The sequence below is a fragment of the Mus musculus genome, chromosome 7, assembly GCF_000001635.26.
Source record: "Mus musculus strain C57BL/6J chromosome 7, GRCm38.p6 C57BL/6J".
Lineage (NCBI taxonomy): Eukaryota > Metazoa > Chordata > Mammalia > Rodentia > Muridae > Mus > Mus musculus.
In genome coordinates this window covers 59,585,071-59,604,406 of record NC_000073.6, presented here as the reverse complement: position 1 = coordinate 59,604,406, position 19,336 = coordinate 59,585,071, and the positions used below count along the sequence as shown (strand labels likewise).

At 44.6% G+C, this 19,336-nt stretch overlaps 1 long non-coding RNA gene and 10 other non-coding genes across 11 annotated transcripts in view; all 11 read left to right on the top strand.

Moving 5' to 3' along the window:
- Snhg14 (small nucleolar RNA host gene 14) overlaps positions 1-19,336 on the top strand; it is a 1,177,441-nt gene that overhangs the window by 845,771 nt on the left and 312,334 nt on the right. The gene's annotated exons all lie outside the window — the stretch shown is intronic.
- On the top strand, positions 1,682-1,760 carry Gm25017. The gene has a single exon (XR_003947022.1). It is a non-coding gene; the product is annotated as a small nucleolar RNA SNORD115 (small nucleolar RNA).
- On the top strand, positions 3,553-3,631 carry Gm22253. Its single transcript, XR_003946976.1, has one exon. It is a non-coding gene; the product is annotated as a small nucleolar RNA SNORD115 (small nucleolar RNA).
- On the top strand, positions 5,425-5,503 carry Gm24100. The gene has a single exon (XR_003947046.1). It is a non-coding gene; the product is annotated as a small nucleolar RNA SNORD115 (small nucleolar RNA).
- Positions 7,294-7,372, top strand: Gm24759. Its single transcript, XR_003946969.1, has one exon. It is a non-coding gene; the product is annotated as a small nucleolar RNA SNORD115 (small nucleolar RNA).
- On the top strand, positions 9,164-9,242 carry Gm25146. The gene has a single exon (XR_003946968.1). It is a non-coding gene; the product is annotated as a small nucleolar RNA SNORD115 (small nucleolar RNA).
- Positions 11,035-11,113, top strand: Gm25984. The gene has a single exon (XR_003947021.1). It is a non-coding gene; the product is annotated as a small nucleolar RNA SNORD115 (small nucleolar RNA).
- On the top strand, positions 12,907-12,985 carry Gm25452. Its single transcript, XR_003947020.1, has one exon. It is a non-coding gene; the product is annotated as a small nucleolar RNA SNORD115 (small nucleolar RNA).
- On the top strand, positions 14,781-14,859 carry Gm26284. Its single transcript, XR_003947019.1, has one exon. It is a non-coding gene; the product is annotated as a small nucleolar RNA SNORD115 (small nucleolar RNA).
- Gm26374 lies at positions 16,653-16,731 on the top strand. The gene has a single exon (XR_003947018.1). It is a non-coding gene; the product is annotated as a small nucleolar RNA SNORD115 (small nucleolar RNA).
- On the top strand, positions 18,523-18,601 carry Gm22629. Its single transcript, XR_003947017.1, has one exon. It is a non-coding gene; the product is annotated as a small nucleolar RNA SNORD115 (small nucleolar RNA).

The window sequence follows — 19,336 nt, the reverse complement described above, 5'->3', positions numbered from 1 at the left end:
CATCTAGGGTGCACATTGGTTGGCAAACACTGCATGCCAACAAGCACCTAGTCCCACAATGGAACCTTGGGCATTTCTGCAAGGATCGCCCCTTGCTCATGAGAATGTCTTTTCTGGTGTTTTGCAGTCATCTCACATGCCACCTTGGAAGGCAGAGAAACACAGATAATCAGGTAAGTGGTCAGAACATGGTAAAGCCTCCACATCCAGGTGACCTCCCCCTTCATGATTTGGCTTTCAATTCTCAGCCAGTCTGTTCTTTTGCAATTTGGGGATAACAAAATGGTATGCAACGGTTCCAAAGGTGCTCGATTTAGGCTATGTTCTCCCATGTAGATCCCCTGGTTTGTAAAGCTTTAAGGAATGTGTTCAACTCCCGATAATTGTTTTTGAATAATTTTGACGTACTTCTCATGGAGAGAGGAGGATGATATTTTTTGAATGTTGGGATCTCATACTTTGATGCTTACAATTCCATGGCAAATATCTATAGGAGGACAGCACAGAACTCCCGGGCCTTATGGTATGCTTCCTTTCCCTTGAAAGGGGAGGCCGAAGTGACAGTGCCTTTTTTTAGGGAAAAAGAAGGATTCTATGATATCCAAAAGGCTGTCCTCCCCAGGAAGGGTTCACAAAGGGCAATCCCTCTAGCAGATATTCCAAAGATCTCACCCCAGAGACAATTTACCCATGTGGATAGGGTGAGATATTCATTTTTACCTTGGTGCCAACCACATTCCAAATTTCCTTCATGGTATCATTTAGGGCACTTACTGAACCTCACTGCAGAATCACTGAGGAAAAAAAGCTCTACACATTAGGTTGATACAGGGTAAGGCCAGGTGTTTAAAGAACCTAATTCCACTTTGATTCATAACACCAAGTCCTGACTTGAGTCCAGCAACAGTGGTTACCCTCACGTTTTACAGCAGGGCAATCCATAACACCTTGACACAAATGGATCCATGTATAGACATGGGTTCTGTGGCCTGGGCCCAGGATTCTCAGGAGATTTTTAGGAATCACCTTTCACGTTGAGTAGGGTAGTACAACATAGACCTTAAAGAGGTCTGATGCCATATTTGCACTTTGAGCAAAAACACACAGTTACTTTATTCACCCTCGAAATACCTATCTGTAGTTGTTTTATTTAAATTTTTTTTTATCCTATCCATAGAACTTGGGCAGCTCAACTTGAGTGTTGATACCTACAAAATTGTGAGGCTAAGGTCACATGTGATGTGGCTGTTGCTTCGAGAGGAAGTAGTCAAACTTTATTGGAATGACAGGGTTCCTTTGTGTGTCCACTAATGTTTCTCTATGGTAGCCAGGAAGACTTGTGTGTGCTGGGCTGGTAGTAATACAAAATGTAACCCCAGGACTGTTTCTGCAAAATGAAGTTGTGCCAGTAGAGCTCCAGAAAAATGTCTCTCTCCTCGGACCTTATTTAAAGAAGGGACTACAAGCGCCTTGACTTCTTTCCCTTTCCTCCTTAGGGAAGACATTCTTCCAAGTATCAAGAAAGGGAGCCCTTGCTTCCCTGGAAGACATTTCGTCCCAGCAATCCCTCTCCAGTTCCCTGTAACCATTCCTACTCTGAGCCAGTTTTGGAAAGGAAGGTAAGTGGTTGGATTAGGTTAGGTGATATCCAAGTAGATGTAGCCGAATTCTGTCTAGGACTGGGTCAATGATGACAACCCAATGTCATGAACAAAGGTGATGACATAAAATTCATGCTCAATAGGATTACGCTGAGGCCCAACCAGGTTAACAGGGTCACAGAGGTCCGTTGACTCCTTGGGGGGCTCTAGGGTGACTTCCCTGAAGTCCTCAGATGCCCTTTCCCTGTTTCCCATGAGAGGAAATGTGGACATCTAGGGTGCACATTGGTTGGCAAAAACTGCATGCCAACAAGCACCTAGTCCCACAATGGAACCTTGGGCATTTCTGCAAGGATCGCCCCTTGCTCATGACAATGTCTTTTCTGGTGTTTTGCAGTCATCTCACATGCCACCTTGGAAGGCAGAGAAACACAGATAATCAGGTAAGTGGTCAGAACATGGTAAAGCCTCCACATCCAGGTGACCTCCCCCTTCATGATTTGGCTTTCAATTCTCAGCCAGTCGGTCCTTTTGGAATTAGGGATAACAAAATGGTATACAACGGTACCAAAGGTGCTCGATTTAGTCTATGTTCTCCGATGTACATCTCCTGGTTTGTAAAGTTTTAAGGAATGTGTTCAACTCCCGATAATTGTTTTTTCATAATTTTGACCTACTTCTCATGGAGAGAGGAGGATGACATTTTTTGAATGTTGGGATCTCATACTTTGATGCTTACAATTTTATGGCAAATAGCTAAAGGAGGACAACACTGGCCTCCAGGGCCTTATGGTACTCTTCCTTTCCCTTGACAGGGGAGGCCCAAGTGACAGATCCTTTCTTAGGGAAAAAGAAGGATTCTATGATATCCAAAAAGGCTGTCCTCCCCAAGATGGGTTCACAAAGGGCAATCCCTCTAGCAGATATTCCAAAGATCTCACCCCAGATACAATTTACCAATGTGGATAGGGTGAGATATTCATTTTTACCTTGGTACCCACCACATTCCAAATTTCCTTCATGGTATCATTTAGGGCACTTACTGAACCTCACTGCAGAATCACTGAGGAAAAAAAGCTCTACACATTAGGTTGATACAGGGTAAGGCCAGGTGTTTAAAGAACCTAATTCCACATTGATTCATAACACCAAGGCCTGACTTTAGTCCAGCAACAGTGCTTATACTCACGTTTTACAGCAGGGCAACCCATAACACGTTGACACAAATGGATACATGTATATACATGGGTTCTGTGGCCTCGGTCCAGGATTCTCCGGAGATTTTCAGGAATCACCTTTCACGTTGAGTCGGGTCGTAAAACATAGACCTTACAGAGGTCTGATGCCACATTTGCACTTTGAGCAAAAACACACAGTTACTTTAATCACCCTCGAAATACCTATCTGTAGTTGTTTTATTCAGTTATTTTTTTGTCCTTTCCATAGAACTTGGGCAGCTCAACTTGAGTGTTGATACCTACAAAATGGTGAGGCTAAGGTCACCTGTGATGTGGCTGTTGCTTCGAGAGGAAGCAGTAAATCTTTATTGGAATGCCAGGGTTCCTTTGTGTGTCCACTGATGTTTCTCTATGGTAGCCAGGAAGACTTGTGTGTGCTGGGCTGGTAGTAATACAAGAGGTAACCCCAGGGCAGTTTATGCACAATGAAGTTGTACAAGTAGAGCTCCAGAAAAATGTCTCTCTCCTCTGGCCTTTATTTACAGAAGGGACAACAAGCGCCTTGACTTCTTTCCCTTTCCTCCTTAGGGAAGACATTCTTCCAAGTATCAAGAAAGGGAGCCCTTGCTTCCCTGGAAGACATTTCCTCCCAGCAATCCCTCTCCAGTTCCATGTGACCATTCCTACTCTGAGCCAGTTTTGGAAAGGAAGGTAAGTGGTTGGATTAGGTTAGGTGATATCCAAGTAGAGGTAGCCAAATTCTGTCCAGGACTGGGTCAATGATGACAACCCAATATCATGAAGAAAGGTGATGACATAAAATTCATGCTCAATAGGATTACGCTGAGGCCCAACCAGGGCGACAGGGTCACAAGAAGTCCGTTGACACCTTGGGGGGCTCTTGGGTGAATTCCCTGAAGTCCTTAGATGCCCTTTCCCTGTTTCCCGTGAGAGGAAATGTGGACATCTAGGGTGCACATTGGTTGGCAAACACTGCATGCCAACAAGCACCTAGTCCCACAATGGAACCTTGGGCATTTCTGCAAGGATCGCCCCTTGCTCATGATAATGTCTTTTCTGGTGTTTTGCAGTCATCTCACATGCCACCTTGGAAGGCAGAGAAACACAGATAATCAGGTAAGTGGTCAGAACATGGTAAAGCCTCCACATCCAGGTGACCTCCCCCTTCATGATTTGGCTTTCAATTCTCAGCCAGTCTGTTCTTTTGCAATTTGGGGATAACAAAATGGTATGCAACGGTTCCAAAGGTGCTCGATTTAGGCTATGTTCTCCCATGTAGATCCCCTGGTTTGTAAAGCTTTAAGGAATGTGTTCAACTCCCGATAATTGTTTTTGAATAATTTTGACGTACTTCTCATGGAGAGAGGAGGATGATATTTTTTGAATGTTGGGATCTCATACTTTGATGCTTACAATTCCATGGCAAATATCTACAGGAGGACAGCACAGAACTCCCGGGCCTTATGGTATGCTTCTTTTCCCTTGAAAGGGGAGGCCGAAGTGACAGTGCCTTTTTTTAGGGAAAAAGAAGGATTCTATGATATCCAAAAGGCTGTCCTCCCCAGGAAGGGTTCACAAAGGGCAATCCCTCTAGCAGATATTCCAAAGATCTCACCCCAGAGACAATTTACCAATGTGGATAGGGTGAGATATTCATTTTTACCTTGGTGCCCACCACATTCCAAATTTCCTTCATGGTATCATTTAGGGCACTTACTGAACCTCACTGCAGAATCACTGAGGAAAAAAAGCTCTACACATTAGGTTGATACAGGGTAAGGCCAGGTGTTTAAAGAACCTAATTCCACTTTGATTCATAACACCAAGTCCTGACTTGAGTCCAGCAACAGTGCTTACACTCACGTTTTACAGCAGGGCAACCCATAACACGTTGACACAAATGGATACATGTATAGACATGGGTTCTGTGGCCTGGGTCCAGGATTCTCGGGAGATTTTCAGGAATCAACTGTCACGTTGAGTCGGGTCCTACAACATAGACCTTACAGAGGTCTGATGCCACATTTGCACTTTGAGCAAAAACACACAGTTACTTTAATCACCCTCGAAATACCTATCTGTAGTTGTTTTATTCAATTATTTTTTGTCCTATCCATAGAACTTGGGCAGCTCAACTTGAGTGTTGATACCTACAAAATGGTGAGGCTAAGGTCACCTGTGATGTGGCTGTTGCTTCGAGAGGAAGCAGTAAATCTTTATTGGAATGCCAGGGTTCCGTTGTGTGTCCACTGATGTTTCTCTATGGTAGCCAGGAAGACTTGTGTATGCTGGGCTGGTAGTAATACAAGAGGTAACCCCAGGACAGTTTCTGCACAATGAAGTTGTACAAGTAGAGCTCCAGAAAAATGTTTCTCTCCTCGGACCTTTATTTAAAGAAGGGACTACAAGAGCCTTGACTTCTTTCCCTTTCCTCCTTAGGGAAGACATTCTTCCAAGTATCAAGAAAGGGAGCCCTTGCTTCCCTGGAAGATATTTCGTCCCAGCAATCCCTCTCCAGTTCCATGTGACCATTCCTACTCTGAGCCAGTTTTGGAAAGGAAGGTAAGTGGTTGGATTAGGTTAGGTGATATCCAAGTAGAGGTAGCCGAATTCTGTCTAGGACTGGGTCAATGATGACAACCCAATGTCATGAAGAAAGGTGATGACATAAAATTCATGCTCAATAGGATTACCCTGAGGCCCAACCAGGGTAACAGGGTCACAGAGGTCCGTTGACTCCTTGGGGGGCTCTAGGGTGACTTCCCTGAAGTCCTCAGATGCCCTTTCCCTGTTTCCCATGAGAGGAAATGTGGACATCTAGGGTGCACATTGGTTGGCAAAAACTGCATGCCAACAAGCACCTAGTCCCACAATGGAACCTTGGGCATTTCTGCAAGGATCGCCCCTTGCTCATGACAATGTCTTTTCTGGTGTTTTGCAGTCATCTCACATGCCACCTGGAAGGCAGAGAAACACAGATAATCAGGTAAGTGGTCAGAACATGGTAAAGCCTCCACATCCAGGTGACCTCCCCCTTCATGATTTGGCTTTCAATTCTCAGCCAGTCGTTCCTTTTGGAATTAGGGATAACAAAATGGTATACAACGGTACCAAAGGAGCTCGATTTAGGCTATGTTTTTAGATGTACATCCCCTGGTTTGTAACGTTTTAAGGAATGTGTTCAACTCCCGATAATTGTTTTTTCATAATTTTGACCTACTTCTCATGGAGAGAGGAGAATGACATTTTTTGAATGTTGGGATCTCATATTTGATGCTTACAATTTTATGGCAAATAGCTACAGGAGGACAACACTGGCCTCCAGGGCCTTATGGTACTCTTCCTTTCCCTTGACAGGGGAGGCCCAAGTGACAGATCCTTTCTTAGGGAAAAAGAAGGATTCCATGATATCCAAAAAGGCTGTCCTCCCCAGGATGGGTTCACAAAGGGCAATCCCTCTAGCAGATATTCCAAAGATCTCACCCCAGAGACAATTTACCAATGTGGATAGGGTGAGATATTCATTTTTACCTTGGTACCCACCACATTGCAAATTTCCTTCATGGTATCATTTAGGGCACTTACTGAACCTCACTGCAGAATCACTGAGGAAAAAAAGCTCTACACATTAGGTTGATACAGGGTAAGGCCAGGTGTTTAAAGAACCTAATTCCACATTGATTCATAACACCAAGGCCTGACTTTAGTCCAGCAACAGTGCTTATACTCACGTTTTACAGCAGGGCAACCCATAACACGTTGACACAAATGGATACATGTATAGACATGGGTTCTGTGGCCTCGGTCCAGGATTCTCCAAAGATTTTCAGGAATCACCTTTCACGTTGAGTCGGGTCGTACAACATAGACCTTACAGAGGTCTGATGCCACATTTGCACTTTGAGCAAAATCACACAGTTACTTTAATCACCCTCGAAATACCTATCTGTAGTTGTTTTATTCAGTTATTTTTTTGTCCTATCCATAGAACTTGGGCAGCTCAACTTGATTGTTGATACCTACAAAATGGTGAGGCTAAGGTCACCTGTGATGTGGCTGTTGCTTCGAGAGGAAGCAGTAAATCTTTATTGGAATGCCAGGGTTCCTTTGTGTGTCCACTGATGTTTCTCTATGGTAGCCAGGAAGACTTGTGTGTGCTGGGCTGGTAGTAATACAAGAGGTAACCCCAGGACAGTTTCTGCACAATGAAGTTGTACAAGTAGAGCTCCAGAAAATTGTCTCTCCCCTCTGACCATTATTTAAAGAAGGGACAACAAGCGACTCGACTTCTTTCCCTTTCCTCCTTAGGGAAGACATTCTTCCAAGTATCAAGAAAGGGAGCCCTTGCTTCCCTGGAAGACATTTCGTCCCAGCAATCCCTCTCAAGTTCCATGTGACCATTCCTACTCTGAGCCAGTTTTGGAAAGGAAGGTAAGTGGTTGGATTAGGTTAGGTGATATCCAAGTAGATGTAGCCGAATTCTGTCTAGGACTGGGTCAATGATGACAACCCAATGTCATGAAGAAAGGTGATGACATAAAATTCATGCTCAATAGGATTACGCTGAGGCCCAACCAGGGCGACAGGGTCACAAGAGGTCCGTTGACTCCTTGGGGGGCTCTAGGGTGACTTCCCTGAAGTCCTCAGATGCCCTTGCCCTGTTTCCCATGAGAGGAAATGTGGACATCTAGGGTGCACATTGGTTGGCAAACACTGCATGCCAACAAGCACCTAGTCCCACAATGAAACCTTGGGCATTTCTGCAAGGATCGCCCCACGCTCATGACAATGTCTTTTCTGGTGTTTTGCAGTCATCTCACATGCCACCTTGGAAGGCAGAGAAACACAGATAATCAGGTAAGTGGTCAGAACATGGTAAATCCTCCACATCCAGGTGACCTCCCCCTTCATGATTTGGCTTTCAATTCTCAGCCAGTCGGTCCTTTTGGAATTAGGGATAACAAAATGGTATACAACGGTACCAAAGGAGCTCGATTTAGGCTATGTTCTCCGATGTACATCCCCTGGTTTGTAAGGTTTTAAGGAATGTGTTCAACTCCCGATAATTGTTTTTTCATAATTTTGACCTACTTCTCATGGAGAGAGGAGGATGACATTTTTTGAATGTTGGGATCTCATACTTTGATGCTTACAATTTTATGGCAAATAGCTACAGGAGGACATCACTGGCCTCCAGGGCCTTATGGTACTCTTCCTTTCCCTTGACAGGGGAGGCCCAAGTGACAGATCCTTTCTTAGGGAAAAAGAAGGATTCTATGATATCCAAAAAGTCTGTCCTCCCCAGGATGGGTTCACAAAGGGCAATCCCTCTAGCAGATATTCCAAAGATCTCACCCCAGAGACAATTTACCAATGTGGATAGGGTGAGATATTCATTTTTACCTTGGTACCCACCACATTGCAAATTTCCTTCCTGGTATCATTTAGGGCACTTACTGAACCTCACTGCAGAATCACTGAGGAAAAAAAGCTCTACACATTAGGTTGATACAGGGTAAGGCCAGGTGTTTAAAGAACCTAATTCCACTTTGATTCATAACACCAAGGCCTGACTTTAGTCCAGCAACAGTGCTTACACTCACGTTTTACAGCAGGGCAACCCATAACACGTTGACACAAATGGATACATGTATAGACATGGGTTCTGTGGCCTGGGTCCAGGATTCTCGGGAGATTTTCAGGAATCACCTGTCACGTTGAGTCGGGTCCTACAACATAGACCTTACAGAGGTCTGATGCCACATTTGCACTTTGAGCAAAAACACACAGTTACTTTAATCACCCTCGAAATACCTATCTGTAGTTGTTTTATTCAATTATTTTTTGTCCTATCCATAGAACTTGGGCAGCTCAACTTGAGTGTTGATACCTACAAAATGGTGAGGCTAAGGTCACCTGTGATGTGGCTGTTGCTTCGAGAGGAAGCAGTAAATCTTTATTGGAATGCCAGGGTTCCGTTGTGTGTCCACTGATGTTTCTCTATGGTAGCCAGGAAGACTTGTGTATGCTGGGCTGGTAGTAATACAAGAGGTAACCCCAGGACAGTTTCTGCACAATGAAGTTGTACAAGTAGAGCTCCAGAAAAATGTCTCTCTCCTCTGACCTTTATTAAAGAAGGGACAACAAGCGTCTTGACTTCTTTCCCTTTCCTCCTTAGGGAAGACATTCTTCCAAGTATCAAGAAAGGGAGCCCTTGCTTCCCTGGAAGACATTTCGTCCCAGCAATCCCTCTCCAGTTCCCTGTAACCATTCCTACTCTGAGCCAGTTTTGGAAAGGAAGGTAAGTGGTTGGATTAGGTTAGGTGATATCCAAGTAGATGTAGCCGAATTCTGTCTAGGACTGGGTCAATGATGACAACCCAATGTCATGAAGAAAGGTGATGACATAAAATTCATGCTCAATAGGATTACGCTGAGGCCCAACCAGGTTAACAGGGTCACAGAGGTCCGTTGACTCCTTGGGGGGCTCTAGGGTGACTTCCCTGAAGTCCTCAGATGCCCTTGCCCTGTTTCCCATGAGAGGAAATGTGGACATCTAGGGTGCACATTGGTTGGCAAACACTGCATGCCAACAAGCACCTAGTCCCACAATGGAACCTTGGGCATTTCTGCAAGGATCACCCCTTGCTCATGACAATGTCTTTTCTGGTGTTTTGCAGTCATCTCACATGCCACCTTGGAAGGCAGAGAAACACAGATAATCAGGTAAGTGGTCAGAACATGGTAAAGCCTCCACATCCAGTTGACCTCCCCCTTCATGATTTGGCTTTCAATTCTCAGCCAGTCGGTCCTTTTGGAATTAGGGATAACAAAATGGTATACAACGGTACCAAAGGAGCTCGATTTAGGCTATGTTCTCCGATGTACATCCCCTGGTTTGTAACATTTTAAGGAATGTCTTCAACTCCCGATAATTGTTTTTTCATAATTTTGACCTACTTCTCATGGAGAGAGGAGGATGACATTTTTTGAATGTTGGGATCTCATACTTTGATGCTTACAATTTCATTGCAAATAGCTACAGGAGGACAACACTGGCCTCCAGGGCCTTATGGTACTCTTCCTTTCCCTTGACAGGGGAGGCCCAAGTGACAGATCCTTTCTTAGGGAAAAACAAGGATTCTATGATATCCAAAAAGGCTGTCCTCCCCAAGATGGGTTCACAAAGGGCAATCCCTCTAGCAGATATTCCAAAGATCTCACCCCAGAGACAATTTACCAATGTGGATAGGGTGAGATATTCATTTTTACCTTGGTGCCCACCACATTCCAAATTTCCTTCATGGTATCATTTAGGGCACTTACTGAACCTCACTGCAGAAAGACTGAGGAAAAAAAGCTCTACACATTAGGTTGATACAGGGTAAGGCCAGGTGTTTAAAGAACCTAATTCCACTTTGATTCATAACACCAAGGCCTGACTTTAGTCCAGCAACAGTGCTTACACTCACGTTTTACAGCAGGGCAACCCATAACAGGTTGACACAAATGGATACATGTATAGACATGGGTTCTGTGGCCTCGGTCCAGGATTCTCGGGAGATTTTCAGGAATCACCTTTCACGTTGAGTCGGGTCCTACAACATAGACCTTACAGAGGTCTGATGCCACATTTGCACTTTGAGCAAAAACACACAGTTACTTTAATCACCCTCGAAATACCTATCTGTAGTTGTTTTATTCAATTATTTTTTTGTCCTATCCATAGAACTTGGGCAGCTCAACTTGATTGTTGATACCTACAAAATGGTGAGGCTAAGGTCACCTGTGATGTGGCTGTTGCTTCGAGAGGAAGCAGTAAATCTTTATTGGAATGCCAGGGTTCCGTTGTGTGTCCACTAATGTTTCTCTATGGTAGCCAGGAAGACTTGTGTATGCTGGGCTGGTGGTAATACAAGAGGTAACCCCAGGACAGTTTCTGCACAATGAAGTTGTACAAGTAGAGCTCCAGAAAAATGTCTCTCTCCTCTGACCTTTATTTAAAGAAGGGACAACAAGCGTCTTGACTACTTTCCCTTTCCTCCTTAGGGAAGACATTCTTCCAAGTATCAAGAAAGGGAGCCCTTGCTTCCCTGGAAGACATTTCCTCCCAGCAATCCCTCTCCAGTTCCATGTGACCATTCCTACTCTGAGCCAGTTTTGGAAAGGAAGGTAAGTGGTTGGATTAGGTTAGGTGATATCCAAGTAGATGTAGCCGAATTCTGTCTAGGACTGGGTCAATGATGACAACCCAATGTCATGAACAAAGGTGATGACATAAAATTCATGCTCAATAGGATTACGCTGAGGCCCAACCAGGGCGACAGGGTCACAAGACGTCCGTTGACTCCTTGGGGGGCTCTAGGGTGACTTCCCTGAAGTCCTCAGATGCCCTTGCCCTGTTTCCCATGAGAGGAAATGTGGACATCTAGGGTGCACATTGGTTGGCAAACACTGCATGCCAACAAGCACCTAGTCCCACAATGGAACCTTGGGCATTTCTGCAAGGATCACCCCTTGCTCATGACAATGTCTTTTCTGGTGTTTTGCAGTCATCTCACATGCCACCTTGGAAGGCAGAGAAACACAGATAATCAGGTAAGTGGTCAGAACATGGTAAAGCCTCCACATCCAGGTGACCTCCCCCTTCATGATTTGGCTTTCAATTCTCAGCCAGTCGGTCCTTTTGGAATTAGGGATAACAAAATGGTATACAACGGTACCAAAGGAGCTCGATTTAGGCTATGTTCTCCGATGTACATCCCCTGGTTTGTAACGGTTTAAGGAATGTCTTCAACTCCCGATAATTGTTTTTTCATAATTTTGACCTACTTCTCATGGAGAGAGGAGGATGACATTTTTTGAATGTTGGGATCTCATACTTTGATGCTTACAATTTCATTGCAAATAGCTACAGGACGACAACACTGGCCTCCAGGGCCTTATGGTACTCTTCCTTTCCCTTGACAGGGGAGGCCCAAGTGACAGATCCTTTCTTAGGGAAAAACAAGGATTCTATGATATCCAAAAAGGCTGTCCTCCCCAAGATGGGTTCACAAAGGGCAATCCCTCTAGCAGATATTCCAAAGATCTCACCCCAGAGACAATTTACCAATGTGGATAGGGTGAGATATTCATTTTTACCTTGGTGCCCACCACATTCCAAATTTCCTTCATGGTATCATTTAGGGCACTTACTGAACCTCACTGCAGAATCACTGAGGAAAAGAAGCTCTACACATTAGGTTGATACAGGGTAAGGCCAGGTGTTTAAAGAACCTAATTCCACTTTGATTCATAACACCAAGGCCTGACTTTAGTCCAGCAACAGTGCTTACACTCACGTTTTACAGCAGGGCAACCCATAACAGGTTGACACAAATGGATACATGTATAGACATGGGTTCTGTGGCCTCGGTCCAGGATTCTCGGGAGATTTTCAGGAATCACCTTTCACGTTGAGTCGGGTCCTACAACATAGACCTTACAGAGGCCTGATGCCACATTTGCACTTTGAGCAAAAACACACAGTTACTTTAATCACCCTCGAAATACCTATCTGTAATTGTTTTATTCAATTATTTTTTTGTCCTATCCATAGAACTTGGGCAGCTCAACTTGATTGTTGATACCTACAAAATGGTGAGGCTAAGGTCACCTGTGATGTGGCTGTTGCTTCGAGAGGAAGCAGTAAATCTTTATTGGAATGCCAGGGTTCCGTTGTGTGTCCACTAATGTTTCTCTATGGTAGCCAGCAAGACTTGTGTATGCTGGGCTGGTGGTAATACAAGAGGTAACCCCAGGACAGTTTCTGCACAATGAAGTTGTACAAGTAGAGCTCCAGAAAAATGTCTCTCTCCTCTGACCTTTATTTAAAGAAGGGACAACAAGCGTCTTGACTACTTTCCCTTTCCTCCTTAGGGAAGACATTCTTCCAAGTATCAAGAAAGGGAGCCCTTGCTTCCCTGGAAGACATTTCCTCCCAGCAATCCCTCTCCAGTTCCATGTGACCATTCCTACTCTGAGCCAGTTTTGGAAAGGAAGGTAAGTGGTTGGATTAGGTTAGGTGATATCCAAGTAGATGTAGCCGAATTCTGTCTAGGACTGGGTCAATGATGACAACCCAATGTCATGAACAAAGGTGATGACATAAAATTCATGCTCAATAGGATTACGCTGAGGCCCAACCAGGGCGACAGGGTCACAAGACGTCCGTTGACTCCTTGGGGGGCTCTAGGGTGACTTCCCTGAAGTCCTCAGATGCCCTTGCCCTGTTTCCCATGAGAGGAAATGTGGACATCTAGGGTGCACATTGGTTGGCAAACACTGCATGCCAATAAGCACCTAGTCCCACAATGGAACCTTGGGCATTTCTGCAAGGATCTCCCCTTGCTCATGACAATGTCTTTTCTGGTGTTTTGCAGTCATCTCACATGCCACCTTGGAAGGCAGAGAAACACAGATAATCAGGTAAGTGGTCAGAACATGGTAAAGCCTCCACATCCAGGTGACCTCCCCCTTCATGATTTGGCTTTCAATTCTCAGCCAGTCGGTCCTTTTGGAATTAGGGATAACAAAATGGTATACAACGGTACCAAAGGAGCTCGATTTAGGCTATGTTCTCCGATGTACATCCCCTGGTTTGTAACGGTTTAAGGAATGTCTTCAACTCCCGATAATTGTTTTTTCATAATTTTGACCTACTTCTCATGGAGAGAGGAGGATGACATTTTTTGAATGTTGGGATCTCATACTTTGATGCTTACAATTTCATTGCAAATAGCTACAGGACGACAACACTGGCCTCCAGGGCCTTATGGTACTCTTCCTTTCCCTTGACAGGGGAGGCCCAAGTGACAGATCCTTTCTTAGGGAAAAACAAGGATTCTATGATATCCAAAAAGGCTGTCCTCCCCAAGATGGGTTCACAAAGGGCAATCCCTCTAGCAGATATTCCAAAGATCTCACCCCAGAGACAATTTACCAATGTGGATAGGGTGAGATATTCATTTTTACCTTGGTGCCCACCACATTCCAAATTTCCTTCATGGTATCATTTAGGGCACTTACTGAACCTCACTGCAGAATCACTGAGGAAAAAAAGCTCTACACATTAGGTTGATACAGGGTAAGGCCAGGGTGTTTAAAGAACCTAATTCCACTTTGATTTCATACCACCAAGGCCTGACTTTATTCCAGCAACAGTGCTTACACTCACGTTTTACAGCAGGGCAACCCATAACAGGTTGACACAAATGGATACATGTATAGACATGGGTTCTGTGGCCTCGGTCCAGGATTCTCGGGAGATTTTCAGGAATCACCTTTCACGTTGAGTCGGGTCCTACAACATAGACCTTACAGAGGTCTGATGCCACATTTGCACTTTGAGCAAAAACACACAGTTACTTTAATCACCCTCGAAATACCTATCTGTAATTGTTTTATTCAATTATTTTTTTGTCCTATCCATAGAACTTGGGAAGCTCAACTTGATTGTTGATACCTACAAAATGGTGAGGCTAAGGTCACCTGTGATGTGGCTGTTGCTTCGAGAGGAAGCAGTAAATCTTTATTGGAATGCCAGGGTTCCGTTGTGTGTCCACTAATGTTTCTCTATGGTAGCCAGCAAGACTTGTGTATGCTGGGCTGGTGGTAATACAAGAGGTAACCCCAGGACAGTTTCTGCACAATGAAGTTGTACAAGTAGAGCTCCAGAAAAATGTCTCTCTCCTCTGACCTTTATTTAAAGAAGGGACAACAAGCGTCTTGACTACTTTCCCTTTCCTCCTTAGGGAAGACATTCTTCCAAGTATCAAGAAAGGGAGCCCTTGCTTCCCTGGAAGACATTTCCTCCCAGCAATCCCTCTCCAGTTCCATGTGACCATTCCTACTCTGAGCCAGTTTTGGAAAGGAAGGTAAGTGGTTGGATTAGGTTAGGTGATATCCAAGTAGATGTAGCCGAATTCTGTCTAGGACTGGGTCAATGATGACAACCCAATGTCATGAACAAAGGTGATGACATAAAATTCATGCTCAATAGGATTACGCTGAGGCCCAACCAGGGCGACAGGGTCACAAGACGTCCGTTGACTCCTTGGGGGGCTCTAGGGTGACTTCCCTGAAGTCCTCAGATGCCCTTGCCCTGTTTCCCATGAGAGGAAATGTGGACATCTAGGGTGCACATTGGTTGGCAAACACTGCATGCCAATAAGCACCTAGTCCCACAATGGAACCTTGGGCATTTCTGCAAGGATCTCCCCTTGCTCATGACAATGTCTTTTCTGGTGTTTTGCAGTCATCTCACATGCCACCTTGGAAGGCAGAGAAACACAGATAATCAGGTAAGTGGTCAGAACATGGTAAAGCCTCCACATCCAGGTGACCTCCCCCTTCATGATTTGGCTTTCAATTCTCAGCCAGTCGGTCCTTTTGGAATTAGGGATAACAAAATGGTATACAACGGTACCAAAGGAGCTCGATTTAGGCTATGTTCTCCGATGTACATCCCCTGGTTTGTAACGGTTTAAGGAATGTCTTCAACTCCCGATAATTGTTTTTTCATAATTTTGACCTACTTCTCATGGAGAGAGGAGGATGACATTTTTTGAATGTTGGGATCTCATACTTTGATGCTTACAATTTCATTGCAAATAGCTACAGGACGACAACACTGGCCTCCAGGGCCTTATGGTACTCTTCCTTTCCCTTGACAGGGGAGGCCCAAGTGACAGATCCTTTCTTAGGGAAAAACAAGGATTCTATGATATCCAAAAAGGCTGTCCTCCCCAAGATGGGTTCACAAAGGGCAATCCCTCTAGCAGATATTCCAAAGATCTCACCCCAGAGACAATTTACCAATGTGGATAGGGTGAGATATTCATTTTTACCTTGGTGCCCACCACATTCCAAATTTCCTTCATGGTATCATTTAGGGCACTTACTGAACCTCACTGCAGAATCACTGAGGAAAAAAAGCTCTACACATTAGGTTGATACAGGGTAAGGCCAGGTGTTTAAAGAACCTAATTCCACTTTGATTCATAACACCAAGGCCTGACTTTAGTCCAGCAACAGTGCTTACACTCACGTTTTACAGCAGGGCAACCCATAACAGGTTGACACAAATGGATACATGTATAGACATGGGTTCTGTGGCCTCGGTCCAGGATTCTCGGGAGATTTTCAGGAATCACCTTTCACGTTGAGTCGGGTCCTACAACATAGACCTTACAGAGGTCTGATGCCACATTTGCACTTTGAGCAAAAACACACAGTTACTTTAATCACCCTCGAAATACCTATCTGTAATTGTTTTATTCAATTATTTTTTTGTCCTATCCATAGAACTTGGGCAGCTCAACTTGATTGTTGATACCTACAAAATGGTGAGGCTAAGGTCACCTGTGATGTGGCTGTTGCTTCGAGAGGAAGCAGTAAATCTTTATTGGAATGCCAGGGTTCCGTTGTGTGTCCACTGATGTTTCTCTATGGTAGCCAGGAAGACTTGTGTATGCTGGGCTGGTGGTAATACAAGAGGTAACCCCAGGACAGTTTCTGCACAATGAAGTTGTACAAGTAGAGCTCCAGAAAAATGTCTCTCTCCTCTGACCTTTATTTAAAGAAGGGACAACAAGCGTCTTGACTACTTTCCCTTTCCTCCTTAGGGAAGACATTCTTCCAAGTATCAAGAAAGGGAGCCCTTGCTTCCCTGGAAGACATTTCCTCCCAGCAATCCCTCTCCAGTTCCATGTGACCATTCCTACTCTGAGCCAGTTTTGGAAAGGAAGGTAAGTGGTTGGATTAGGTTAGGTGATATCCAAGTAGATGTAGCCGAATTCTGTCTAGGACTGGGTCAATGATGACAACCCAATGTCATGAACAAAGGTGATGACATAAAATTCATGCTCAATAGGATTACGCTGAGGCCCAACCAGGGCGACAGGGTCACAAGACGTCCGTTGACTCCTTGGGGGGCTCTAGGGTGACTTCCCTGAAGTCCTCAGATGCCCTTGCCCTGTTTCCCATGAGAGGAAATGTGGACATCTAGGGTGCACATTGGTTGGCAAACACTGCATGCCAACAAGCACCTAGTCCCACAATGGAACCTTGGGCATTCCTGCAAGGATCACCCCTTGCTCATGACAATGTCTTTTCTGGTGTTTTGCAGTCATCTCACATGCCACCTTGGAAGGCAGAGAAACACAGATAATCAGGTAAGTGGTCAGAACATGGTAAAGCCTCCACATCCAGGTGACCTCCCCCTTCATGATTTGGCTTTCAATTCTCAGCCAGTCGGTCCTTTTGGAATTAGGGATAACACAATGGTATACAACAGTACCAAAGGAGCTGGATTTAGGCTATGTTCTCCGATGTACATCCCCTGGTTTGTAACGTTTTAAGGAATGTGTTCAACTCCAGATAATTGTTTTTTCATAATTTTGACCTACTTCTCATGGAGAGAGGAGGATGACAGTTTTTGAATGTTGGGATCTCATACTTTGATGCTTACAATTTTATGGCAAATAGCTACAGGAGGACAACACTGGCCTCCAGGGCCTTATGGTACTCTTCCTTTCCCTTGACAGGGGAGGCCCAAGTGACAGATCCTTTCTTAGGGAAAAACAAGGATTCTATGATATCCAAAAAGGCTGTCCTCCCCAGGATGGGTTCACAAAGGGCAATCCCTCTAGAAGATATTCCAAAGATCTCACCCCAGAGACAATTTACCAATGTGGATAGGGTGAGATATTCATTTTTACCTTGGTGCCCACCACATTCCAAATTTCCTTCATGGTATCATTTAGGGCACTTACTGAACCTCACTGCAGAATCACTGAGGAAAAAAAGCTCTACACATTAGGTTGATACACGGTAAGGCCAGGTGTTTAAAGAACCTAATTCCACTTTGATTCATAACACCAAGGCCTGACTTTAGTCCAGCAACAGTGCTTACACTCACGTTTTACAGCAGGGCAACCCATAACACGTTGACACAAATGGATACATGTATAGACATGGGTTCTGTGGCCTCCGTCCAGGATTCTCGGGAGATTTTCAGGAATCACCTTTCACGTTGAGTCGGGTCCTACAACATAGACCTTACAGAGGTCTGATGCCACATTTGCACTTTGAGCAAAAACACACAGTTACTTTAATCACCCTCGAAATACCTATCTGTAGTTGTTTTATTCAATTATTTTTTGTCCTATCCATAGAACTTGGGCAGCTCAACTTGAGTGTTGATACCTACAAAATGGTGAGGCTAAGGTCACCTGTGATGTGGCTGTTGCTTCGAGAGGAAGCAGTAAATCTTTATTGGAATGCCAGGGTTCCGTTGTGTGTCCACTGATGTTTCTCTATGGTAGCCAGGAAGACTTGTGTATGCTGGGCTGGTAGTAATACAAGAGGTAACCCCAGGACAGTTTCTGCACAATGAAGTTGTACAAGTAGAGCTCCAGAAAAATGTCTCTCTCCTCTGACCTTTATTAAAGAAGGGACAACAAGCGTCTTGACTTCTTTCCCTTTCCTCCTTAGGGAAGACATTCTTCCAAGTATCAAGAAAGGGAGCCCTTGCTTCCCTGGAAGACATTTCCTCCCAGCAATCCCTCTCCAGTTCCATGTGACCATTCCTACTCTGAGCCAGTTTTGGAAAGGAAGGTAAGTGGTTGGATTAGGTTAGGTGATATCCAAGTAGATGTAGCCGAATTCTGTCTAGGACTGGGTCAATGATGACAACCCAATGTCATGAACAAAGGTGATGACATAAAATTCATGCTCAATAGGATTACGCTGAGGCCCAACCAGGGCGACAGGGTCACAAGAGGTCCGTTGACTCCTTGGGGGGCTCTAGGGTGACTTCCCTGAAGTCCTCAGATGCCCTTGCCCTGTTTCCCATGAGAGGAAATGTGGACATCTAGGGTGCACATTGGTTGGCAAACACTGCATGCCAACAAGCACCTAGTCGCACAATGGAACCTTGGGCATTTCTGCAAGGATCGCCCCTTGCTCATGACAATGTCTTTTCTGGTGTTTTGCAGTCATCTCACATGCCACCTTGGAAGGCAGAGAAACACAGATAATCAGGTAAGTGGTCAGAACATGGTAAAGCCTCCACATCCAGGTGACCTCCCCCTTCATGATTTGGCTTTCAATTCTCAGCCAGTCGGTCCTTTTGGAATTAGGGATAACAAAATGGTATACAACGGTACCAAAGGAGCTCGATTTAGGCTATGTTCTCCGATGTACATCCCCTGGTTTGTAACGTTTTAAGGAATGTCTTCAACTCACGATAATTGTTTTTTCATAATTTTGACCTACTTCTCATGGAGAGAGGAGGATGACATTTTTTGAATGTTGGGATCTCATACTTTGATGCTTACAATTTCATTGCAAATAGCTACAGGAGGACAACACTGGCCTCCAGGGCCTTATGGTACTCTTCCTTTCCCTTGACAGGGGAGGCCCAAGTGACAGATCCTTTCTTAGGGAAAAACAAGGATTCTATGATATCCAAAAAGGCTGTCCTCCCCAAGA